Source organism: Pinus tabuliformis, chromosome 6 (assembly GCF_031772625.1).
Source record: "Pinus tabuliformis cultivar Carrire ecotype Pingquan chromosome 6, CPIR1, whole genome shotgun sequence".
Lineage (NCBI taxonomy): Eukaryota > Viridiplantae > Streptophyta > Pinopsida > Pinales > Pinaceae > Pinus > Pinus tabuliformis.
In genome coordinates this window covers 511,846,632-511,858,497 of record NC_142292.1, presented here as the reverse complement: position 1 = coordinate 511,858,497, position 11,866 = coordinate 511,846,632, and the positions used below count along the sequence as shown (strand labels likewise).

At 35.3% G+C, this 11,866-nt stretch overlaps 2 non-coding genes across 2 annotated transcripts; one reads left to right on the top strand and one right to left on the bottom strand.

The window, feature by feature from the left end:
- Window positions 1–4,667: 4,667 nt before the first annotated feature.
- On the bottom strand, window positions 4,668–4,740 carry TRNAK-CUU (transfer RNA lysine (anticodon CUU)). Its single transcript has one exon. It is a non-coding gene; the product is annotated as a tRNA-Lys (tRNA).
- Window positions 4,741–4,968: 228 nt separating this feature from the next.
- TRNAS-UGA (transfer RNA serine (anticodon UGA)) lies at window positions 4,969–5,050 on the top strand. The gene has a single exon. It is a non-coding gene; the product is annotated as a tRNA-Ser (tRNA).
- The last annotated feature ends 6,816 nt before the right edge of the window (window positions 5,051–11,866 follow it).

The following is an 11,866-nucleotide window of genomic DNA, read 5'->3' as shown; positions in this document are numbered from 1 at the left end:
TTTTGAATGTTAGGAAGCATGATGGAAAGCCCACAACAGGGATGTGATAGACTTACACAACTCATGGACAGGTTGGGATGCATGAAGGAAGAAAGGCCAAGATTGTGAGATGAACTTGAAATTTTGGAAGACAATATTAGAAGGGACCTTCTTAGCCTTGATTGGTCAGTTGGATAGGTTGAAGTTGCTGACTGTATTGAAGAAGAAGAAGTTACAACATAGAGAAGAAGTTGGCCTGATGGTTAAGTATGAAGAAACAAATGTTGCGAGTTTGCCGATGAAAGAGGAAGAGCTTAGTGGGATGATGCCTTCTAGAGTTGAACCAAATTCGTGCATATCACAGCCATGGAAGGAAGATGAAGTTTCTCCCTTGCAGAGACCTCCCATGAATGGAGTAAGTACTTATGTTTCGATGAAATCCTTGGAAGTTGGTTCTTATTCAGGCGAAGGAAGCTTGTGTTTGTCGATGTGATGGATAACTTTCACTTGGAAGGTTGGGATGAGTCCTTGTTCAATTGTGGGACAAGGGACATTGGTTGATGTAGGACTTGTTCGGATGGTATTCGACCTTAGGGCAGATGGTGTGAATGCTTGAGACAAGGGTGGAAAATGATGAACCATGTGTGATGGACAAGTCATGCTTAGGCGAATGAAGATTTGGCTAAGTTCTTGGCATGACTCATGGAAAGAAGGAAGGAAGGGCACACCGAAGAAGAAGACTTAACATAGAACTTAGGTGGAATTCTTCATTGGAGTCTCACTTGGGCCAAGGAGAAGCTCCTGGAAAAACTTTAGTAGGGGAGAGAACGATGAAGGAAGGGACTTGCAATGATGATAAGGGAGGGCAAACAAGGATGCCACCTGACTGAATTTTAAGAAAGAAGGGCATGTTAGAATTTTCGCAGGGATTTTAAGCAATGGTGCTTGTTGAGGATGCCACATATGGGTATCAAGCAGAAGTGCCAAGCAAGGATGTCGTGGAGGATGCACGTGTCAATGCCATATGAAGTTGTTTTGCAGAAGGACCAATGGGGATGTTGGGCGCATTCATGCAATAAGGACATGGTCATTTTGAAGGAAGACATGGATATATTTTTCATGTGAAGAAGAAGGTAGAGGCAACTTGCAATGGGACTGTTTGACCAAGACAAGTGTGTCTGCCTGAAGTGAAGGATGAAGATGGCTCGAAGGATCCTGAGATGACTTGAAGAACTTGGAGGAAGTTGTAACTGATGAAGACTTTGTGCGATGGTAGTCTTGAAGTATCTAGTTTATTGAGGACTTGAGGTTAGTCTTGGACTTGACGTTCATGTGGTATGGGATGCATACCTTAGGCACAATATGAGATGTGTTCGTGAGGAGTGACTTGATGGATGGGATAGGAGCAAGATACCTTGGAGTTGGATGATTGTTGCAGCGATGGAGATGCCTTGGTGAGAACACTTGGGCATGGGTTGAGTCTGAAGATACTTAGCCATTTTGATGGAGATGAACATCTATGGAGGTTTTTGGTCTATGACCAAGGGTAGCACATGGATGAGATAATGAGGCAAGTGAAGACTTGCCCCTTTGACAACGATGATGAGATACATATCCAAGATGAGATGAAGTTTAATGGACCTGGATATGGCATGATGGTTGAGCATTGGTTGAAGGACTGATGCATGAAGATGGGACAAAGTTCTTAATCGAAGTTGAAGATGTGACGAAGAGCTAGAGAAATGGTTGACAAAGACATAAGCAGGCGAATTCTCATGGTTTGGAGGTGATGGTTGGACTGATCACCCAACTAGTTTGAGACAATGGGGAGCTCAATGCACTGAGATGTTTTGAAGCTAAGTTGGAGTATGACAACAACAATTCACATGATGATATGTGGTGGGTTAGCATGATACACATTGTCATCGAAGCATGTAGCCAAGTTTGAGGGGGCGACCTTCCATGAGTTGGGGTAGTGTGGAGGATTGTGATGATTTGTGGCTGATGACTATGAGATTTAGGAGTCTTTTCTGCATGAAGACTTGAGCCTTAAAAAAGGTTCATACAAAGGAAGTTGAAGTGTTCGTGAAGTAGGGACTTGAGCAACAGGTTGATTGCAGCTAGGAGTTGATGACTTCATGGCGTTGGACTTGGTGAAGAAGTTAGCCGAGGGGAGTAGTTGTCGAGGACAGAAACCATTTTGAAGTGGGGGAGGATATCAACACTTCGAGTTGGTACCAAGGCCAAACAGACGCCCATGACAACCCTTGGCACTTTATAGGTGGTGCGTGCCTAAGTTGTGTTATGTAAAGCGCATGGAACGTGAGTACAACATGTTGGGCAAACGGACCAAGAGTTGGGCGAACCAAATATGAGGAAGCGAAGTGGACCTGTGGGGTGTCATAAGGATGGCACGAAGGCACTCACCCTAGGCATGCCCACATGAAGGTGGGGTGCCCATAGGCGGCTTGTGTGCATGACACTGGTGGACAGGAAAACCAAATGAGACGTGTGAAAGATGCGACTGAGAAACATGGGTAGAAGTAGAGGGTGCACGACAAAGTGAAAGGAAAACACAACAAACAACAAGGTCATAGGAAAGGTGAGGCTCGCCCAAGCGAGCTAAGTTTCTGGGCATGTTGCAGGGTTGGTTTTTTTAATTTGTTGGTACACCAAGTTAAGGGTTTTTAGTTTGGTCAAGGTGCTAACCTTCAGGTTGGGCATGCCCTGGGTTGTGGGACTTGGTGTTTAGGGAAAGTGCATTGGGTTGGGCCAACGACTTCCTATGTTGTAACTTTGTAAAGGGGAGAAGTTGTTATTGGGAGTTTCCCCCTCCTGTTGCACATACTTGTATCTATTGAAGTCTTGTTCTATTGTTGTCATTTATATTGAAGTATTATTGTTAATAATTGAAGTTGTGATATCACATGATTGTTGAATGTTTATGAAGTAATTGATAAGCAATAAGATTGAACTTGAATCATTGACTAAGTATTGAATGATAAAGAAGATTGCCTAATATTTGTGTATTTCTTACATTTGGCAAGTGCGTTGGGTTCGACCAACGACTGCTTATGTTGTAACTCTGTTGTAACATATTCTAAAGTTAATAAAAGAAGTAAAGGGGAGAAGTTGTTATTGAGAGTTTCCCCTCCCGTTGCACAAACTTGTATTTGTTGAAGTCTTGCTTTATTGAAGTATTGATGTTGATAATTGAAGTTGCGATATCACATGACCGTTGAATGTTTATGAAGTAATTGAATAAGAAGTAAGATTGAACTTGAATAATTGATTAAGTATTGAATGATAAAGAAGTTAGGCGTAGTCCAGGAGACAATAGAGCGCCTCGATATGAAGTCTCATTGGTGCCACACACCTACGGTAGTGTGGCCATCATTGGGGGCGTGAAAAGTAACATCTAATTGTCAAAATCGCCTAGGGATTGCACCTTGCTTGGGCCACAACAATGCTTAACATGGATGGATTTTTGATCACATAGTTTCAAGCTGATGAGCTTTACACCACGGAGTGCCTTAACAGAACACCTTGTTATCGTTTACTCTACACCCTTTGGGCTAATAATAATAATGATTTAACATGCAGTAATGATTTAGTTAAATTTTATGTTTGTTAAATCTTGAAAATGTTAGATGTATAACGAGGTGAGTGTTTTAATACTTATGGCGTTTATTAGCCATTTAATTTATACGATTCTGCTAGTATGTAATAGTTTTTGGGTTTTGGAATAAGATTTAAAATTGTTTTTAGTTGGCTAAGAGTTTGTCTTCCTTCGAAGTAAGCGCAAACATATTAATAATCCAAGTCCTAAGAGTTTGTCTTCCTTCGAAGTAAGCGCAAACATATTAATAATCCAAGTCCTAAGAGTTTGTCTTCCTTCGAAGTAAGCGCAAACATATTAATAATCCAAGTCCTAAGAGTTTGTCTTCCTTCGAAGTAAGCGCAAACATATTAATAATCCAAGTCCTAAAAATAACCACTTTTTCTTTATGGACCACCAATAATTTATTTTAGATGACACGATTTTCTTTAAATAACACTATTATGTCAAATTAGTAATTCAAAAAATCCATAAATCTAATTTAAAAATTCATTTGAAAAATATAAAAAACTCTAAAGAAAACACAAAACCCAATAAAAGGGAAATCTAATTTAAAAATTCATTTGAAAAATATACAAAACCCTTAAAAAAAACACAAAACCCAATAAAAGGGAAATCTAATTTAAAAATTCATTTGAAAAATATAGGAAACCTTTAAAAAAACACACAAAACCCTATTAAAAAAAAAGGAAAGAAAAAAGAAAAAGAAAAAAATCTAATTTAAAAATTCATTTGAAAAATATACGAAACCCTAAAAGAAAACACAATACCCAATAAAAAGGAAAATAAAGTTGAACGCTCACCGTGGGGCTCGAACCCACAACCACAACAACATTCCAAATAATTTTGAAAGATATGCATGTTTAAACAGCGAGATGCATGAAACGCTCGATTTCGAGGGAAAAACGAAAATTCAGAGATGAAAGAGGGAAAATAAAGTTTGGATGCCGACTGTGGGGCCATGTTCAAACAGCGAGGTGCGTGACTTATCAATGTAAAACGAGAGGAACGCTCAATTCCGAGGAAACTGCGAAAATTCAGAGATCAAAAGTTGAAAATAAATGGAAAGCGCCCACCGTGGGGCTCGAACCCACGACCACAAGGTTAAGAGCCTTGCGCTCTACCAACTGAGCTAGACGGGCATGTAGAAATAAGAGGTTATAGTTAGTTAAATCAAAGCTGATAAATATTGTAAATACACTTCCCAGTTTAGTTTTGATTATATTCCCACTCCAAATTGGTTTCGATTAAAACAAAAAATATACTATAAACTCAGAGCATAACGTTTTCTGTTTGGTTTTGGTAATCTTTCAACTACAAACTTCTATTTCCTTGAGTATAAATTCATTTGGTAGCAGTGCGCTAGCGTTGTCGATATGTCCGAGTGGTTAAGGAGACAGCCTTGAAATCTGTTGGGCTTCGCCCGCGCAGGTTCGAACCCTGCTGTCGACGCTTTTGCTTTTAACGAGTTTTTCAGAGAATGTGTGTATAATCCAGTCGCCTATTTCGAAGAACAGGGTCTCTTACAAGCTAAGATTCTATTTCATTTAAGGTTTTTTTATGTAGTTTGAGTGGGTTTAATGGTTAACAAAACATGTTTTTCTTAAAAAGTTACAGCTTCAAAACCAAAAAGAATTAAAATAGAGTAAGTATACAATGTAAATCAATAAAATAAAAATTATATCCTTTATTTCACAAATAAAATTTTCTTATATACTAATTTAATATTTAACTTAACCATAATCCTAAAATTTAATAATAATTCACAAATTAAAAATGCTTTAAAAAAAAATTTGAAAACTGAAATTCAATATGCTGCCCAGATATTCGTTCGAGGACGTAAAAGGATGCTGGGCGAGATACTTTTTACATTTTTTTTAGTTTTAATATTTTGTCTGTTATTTATAGGAATGAAAAAAATACAAAAAAATTCTCAATTGGCACAATTCTTTTATAATAGGTAAAAAAGAGTTAGGAAGAGAAGTAGTTGTTTTGGTTGTTGTTAAATATGTGCAACACAACAAATATTACAAAACACTACAAGAAGAGGTTGCATTATAGCTAGACATATTGCTCGATGCATACAAAAACGTCATCAACAAAGTACATAGATTTGTGTAGACAACATGATTGACAAAAAAAATAGGAAAAAAACATTTATACTGCAACAACTGGGTGATAAACAACAATGCCAATTTGTGTGATTGTGAAAATGCAGAGGATAAGAAATATGTATAATTTCATAGCAATAAATCTTGACACTGATGCCTTCAAGCTGAAAACGTGAAAAATAATCAAAGTGAAATTTGTATTGTTGATTGACTCACATTGATAATGTTGGAGCTCAATTTAATTCATGAATGCAATGGATATGTATTCTTTGCTATGTAAATTGTTGTCCAAGTATTCTTCATATATGATGATGTTGGGGTCTAAGGTTAATGCTCTTTTAGATAGCTTATCAGTTGTTTTATTATACTCCTTATAAATGTGTTGAAATTTGATGTCCTAGAAGAAAGATTGTGTTTCTTCAATTCTAGATTTCCATGCTTCAAGATTCAAGACCTCTAGTTGTGTCTTGCATGTCAACCAATCTATGACACATTTTGAATCTCCAAGAATTTGAATCTTTTTTATGTTGTAAATCTTAGCAAATGTCATTAAGGCCCACACTGCAACCAACTTTTCTTTTGTGTTTGTCCCGACACCCAGGTCTATTCTGAAGTGGATATAACTTTTGCATTTATTTTAATCATTCCACCTCCACTGTAGCGACATTCCCTTGAGCTACTCCATCGAAAAAACTAATGTGAAGCTCCTGTGGATGTTGGGAAGAAAGTATATTCTCAGGGTTTCTTGTTTATGTTGTGGGAGAAAATCCTTGAAGAGGGAGATGATCTTTGTGGCTTGAAGGAGAGTGCATCTCCTTTCATTGTTAAAAATGGCATTGTTTCTTAGAAGCCAAATTCCCCATGCTACGAAAATGGGAAGAGTTTTGAGCTATTTGTATTTTTTCACCCAAAAGAATCACATATCATGAAAGGTGGACATGTTTAAGTCTTCTTTGATGCTCAAGATTTGAAGTACTTATTGGGCAAATTATAGATTTATAATTTGATAGACATAAATCATCAACCAGGGGTAGGTAACCTTATAAGATGTTGCGCAAAATATATGCAGGCTAATACTTTAAGTGTATTTCTAAACAAAACCACATACACACAGTTTCCATATCTCTTTTCATCATCAACACTTAGCAGCAAAGGCTATGGAGCGATTTAATCATCCCTCTACAACACCTAAAATTGCCGATGTTGATCAGAAAAAGATAATGGATCAATCAAACAACAATTAAACCAAATCAACAATTTGCAATGTAAATTAAAGCTTAATCAAATAACTCCAAACATATTCATCAAATAAGATTCACCATTTAACCATCAGACATACGCTGCTACAAATTAGAAAAGAGGAACAAAGGTTGTGTAGTAATTCTGTCAATTCATGAAAATAATTAAAAGAACACAAATATGCAACTACGATAGTTGTGAGTAAAGGGGGCCCTCCCTTACTCACAACCCCTTTAACTGCTAAAGGAGTTTACACAACAAGATCAACAGAACATGGAATTTTATATTAATCTGAACAAATATTACAGTAGTAAAAAAGTCTGGTATATCCGCCTTTTTTTTTTTTTGCAAATGAAACATAAAAGTATTTATACAAGTGCAGAGGCATAAACTTGCCCGAATTAGGAAAATTAACATACTACAATTGTTTGCTAATAATAACTGGAAAAGACAATAAAAATAGACACGCTAAGTTTGATCCATGACTGAAAGCAAGGATCAAATTTATCTCGTTGAGTTGCGGGAGCTATTTCCCAATACGACCATCTATGAGAGGACTGAAGGTTTGGGCGGTTTCGGTGGCAATTTTGAGGCAACCAATAGGACAACATCCATGTAAGAGGATTTCTTAACACAACCCATGTTTTCGTTCTCCTCAAGGCTGACTAGAACATACTCAACCATCGAGATCGCTGTAGGAAATCAGAGCAGTTACAGGAAATCAACGTATCTATAGGAAATCACGGGATGTTTGCAGGAAATCGTAGAACCGCTTCGGAAGATAGTTGTTCTGCATAAGATTCGGCCAACACCCTTGAAATTGTAGATAATTTGATTAGGTAACATTTAACTTAAAATATACTCAAGAATAAAGTGAAATGATACTTTTTAAAATGATTTGCATACCTTAAAGCTCACAACGCCCTTTTGGTGAAAACACATATAGTATGGCAAAAAGATAGTTATTAAGGGTCAAAAAGAGTTCTAAAGGGGGAAAGCAAGGCCTTAGAAATGTTATAAAAAATGAACAAAATCAGGGCTCAACAGTATTGTTTTCTAGATCTTTTGGGCAGCAAGACAGTTTATTAGTAAATGATCCACTGATTCTTCTTGTTGTCTACATAATACACATCCATTTGGACCCACAAAGCCCCTTTCTTGAAGGTTGTCCCAAGTTAAATTTTTGTTGTGTAAGACTAGCCAAAGAAAGCATTTTTATTTCTTGGGGATAGGCCATTTCCAAATGAGCTTGTTCCACCAATTTTTATTTTATTTTATCTTTGAATGGACTATTAAATCATATGTTGAAATGGCTTTGATCTTCCCTGCTATGAAATCCTAGCTCCAAAACAAGGAATCACTGGATTTGAGAAGTCTTACCCCATTGAGGTTTAATTCTGTAGTGAAAGAGTTCCCTTCCTCAACAATATTTTAAGGTAGTCCGAACTCCACTGAGGACAACCAATAATTGTTGCGGGTCTGGGAAGGATCTGCATTCTTGATATTGTATAGGTGGAAAATTCCTTTGGAATATAAATAATGTCTTAGTTCAGAGGACATATTATAGACTCTTCCACCACCTATGAAGGGATCCTTTCCAAGCATGACTTGCTTTCTATCTCCCATTTTCCACACCGGTCATTTGTAAAGAGAACGGAATGCATCCATGAGCGCTTTCTAGACTATGAAGCCTCTTTTGATGAGTTTGGAACCCTATCCTCTAATCCAGTCCACCACCGACAAGCCCCTTAAATATATTTCTTTGATGATCGAACACCAAAGCTCCTCCCCAAATAAACTTCTCCAAATATTTTTTAAGCCAAAGCTTTGGCAAACCATGTTAGATTTTTACTACCCCAACCACCTACTATTTTTGGGATGGATAGGGAGAACCAATTTGCTAAATGAAAGCCTTCTTTATTGGATTTAAATGATCTAGCTTTTAAAAAAGAAAGTAACCTATTTAAGTTTAGTGATGTTTGAATTTTATTTAATCTTGTTAGGGCAGAAAAATAATTTAAATTATTTGAAATTAGTTATTACTTCTAAGTTTTGTATATCTATATCTATATATAAAATGATGTTTAAATTTTATTAAAAATATTGACATGTAAAACTATATACAATGGAAAAATTAATTTTAAGAAAAAAAAACACTAAGAATTTTACTTGATGAACTCAGATAGGATCAAATTTAACCTTTGATTATAAGAATAAATCAGTAATGATGTATAAAGTTTATCTCGCACTCTAATAGATTTTAGTTTAGAGATTGACTTCATGAGCAACATTAACTTATTTATTTTTCAAATTAGGTTGAGTTTAGGTTGAGGTCAATTTCCATGTGGGATGGAAGAGTGATCCACCTACTAGTGGAATGATATCACCAGGATTGCGTGAAGCTCAATCGATCTTGAATGCCCCTTGTAGCATGACTTGCTTCCATCTCCCACTTTCCACACCAACCATTTGTAAAGAGAAGGAATGCATCCATGAGCGCTTTCCAAACTATGGAGCCTCTTTTGGTGTGTTTGAAACCCTATCCTCTAATCCAGTCCACCATCAACAAGCCCCTTAAATATTTTTCTTTGTTGATCGAACACCAAAGCCCCTCCCCAAATAAACATCTCCAAATATTTTTTAAGGCCAAAGCTTTGGAAAACCATGTTAAATTTTTAATACCCCAACCACCTACTATTTTTGGGATGGATAGGGAGAACTAATTTGCTAAATGAAAGCCTTCTTTATTGGATTTTCCAGCACACAAGAAATTGAAGATCAATTTTCTGATGGAATTGAGGATAGAGGAGGGAATTCTGGTTAGAGAGCCAATAGACCAGAAAGTTCTCCAATATATATTTTAATAGAATCAAGATTCCCCCTAGAGACAACCAATTATTACACCATAAATTTATTTTCTGCTCTACTCTTCTTATCATCCACTTCCAATCATCTTTTTGATAGTTGTTTGGTTTTAGAAAGAATCTCAAGTAATTGATGCCATTTTCGATGGGGACAATCTGCAGAGGTAAGAAGGACAAGATCTCCGTGAGAGTATCTAAATTAATAAGTAATAGATAAAAGGAGGATTTGTTGAGATTGATCTCCATACCATTTGCATTGCAAAAGAGATTTATAACTTTGTGGAAAGCTTGCCATTCAACAACTTTTCCCAACACTAATAGAAGCACATGGATAAGGATCATAGAACCTTGATTAATTGTGGCAGATGGAAAAGGATTAGAGAACCTTAGAACTTTTCAATGGTAATATGTTTAATTATGCCCATATCTTGTGCATTGTGTATTATTATTTTTTAATAGTGACGTTTTATTAGAAGACTATCAAAATTTTGATTACTTGTTTATTTCTGGTAAATGTGATAAGGATGAAAGAACTTTGAAATATTTCATTTGAATGAGTTTAATTTATGTTTATGGGAAATATATATTTATATTAATAATTTTAATTATAGATTTTTTTTTGTGTGATTATAAAAGTCAACAACTAGGCCAATTTCGTATTCACCATGGAGTGGATTGCAACCAATCCCATTATAATCTTTATTTGAGGTTTAGGCAGTCGAACACCCATGAGGTTTTGAATCAATGACTATTATGTGAGGAGTACTTTAACTAGGCACCCATTCACCAATCGTTTTATGTTTTGTTTACTAATTATATAAATATTTAACTTCAAGATAAATTGAATAATTTTTTATATATAATTTTTTAATATTTTTTTTATTTAATTAACGAATAATTTAAATGATCTAGCTTTTTAAAAAGAAAGTAACTTATTTAATTTTAGTGATGTTTGAATTTTATTTAATTTGGTTAGGTTAGAAAAATAATTTAAATGATTTGAAATTAGTTATTACTTCTAAGTTTTGTGTATCTATATCTATATATAAAATGATGTTTAAATTTGATTAAAAATATTGACATTTAAAACTATATACAATGAAAAATTAATTTTAAGAAAAAAAATCACTAAGAATTTTACTTGATGAACCGAGATAGGATTAAATTTAACCTATGATTATAAGAATAAATCAATAATGATGTATAAAGTTTATCTCACACTCTAATAGATTTTAGTTTAGAGATTGACTTTATGAGCAACATTAATTAATTAATTTATTTTTCGAACTAGGTTGAGTTTAGGTTGAGGCTAGTTTCCATGTTGGATGGAAGAATGATCTATCTACTAGTGGAATGATATCACCAGGATTGCGTGAAGCTCGATTGATCTTGAACGCTCGCAAAGGTGGCTCCAATCCTCAACCAATTCACATGATATTTGAACCTGTGACTTGTTGGGGACTAAATACGACAAAAAGTAGTTGATCTACACTTATGGATTCAAAACTTTTAGTTGTAATTATCAATTTCCTTGAAAAAAAATTGTGTTACAAATGAAGTGTATTTTTTTATTTAAAAATATTTATGAAATCTTGCGATGTTGAGTAGAACATTGAATCTTAATATTTGGAAAACAAATTCTCTCATTGAAATATTAGGTATATTTCCAAAAGTAAATAAAGATACAAGTTGATGGATGAAGAAATTAGATTTAAATAATTATTTTAATTTGAAAAGTAGAATAGTAATTATAATTTTAGAATATATATTGTAATTTAATATAGCTTGAGTGGATTTAATAGTTAAGAGCATGTGTTTCTTTCTGAGAGGTCACATTCAAATCTAGAAGGTGTAGAGTAGTAATGTCTTTGTAGACTCTTTCTTCTTACTTTTACTATGGCGAATCGGTAAATTGTTAGAATAAATTTGACAAAGCCTCATGATCAAACCTAGTAGGTGTCACTATAACACCAAGAGTATAACCAACTGTGTGGAGGGGATAACATCTCATTGTGCCAACCACTCGGTCGTTCCACGAGTAGGTTATGCCTCTG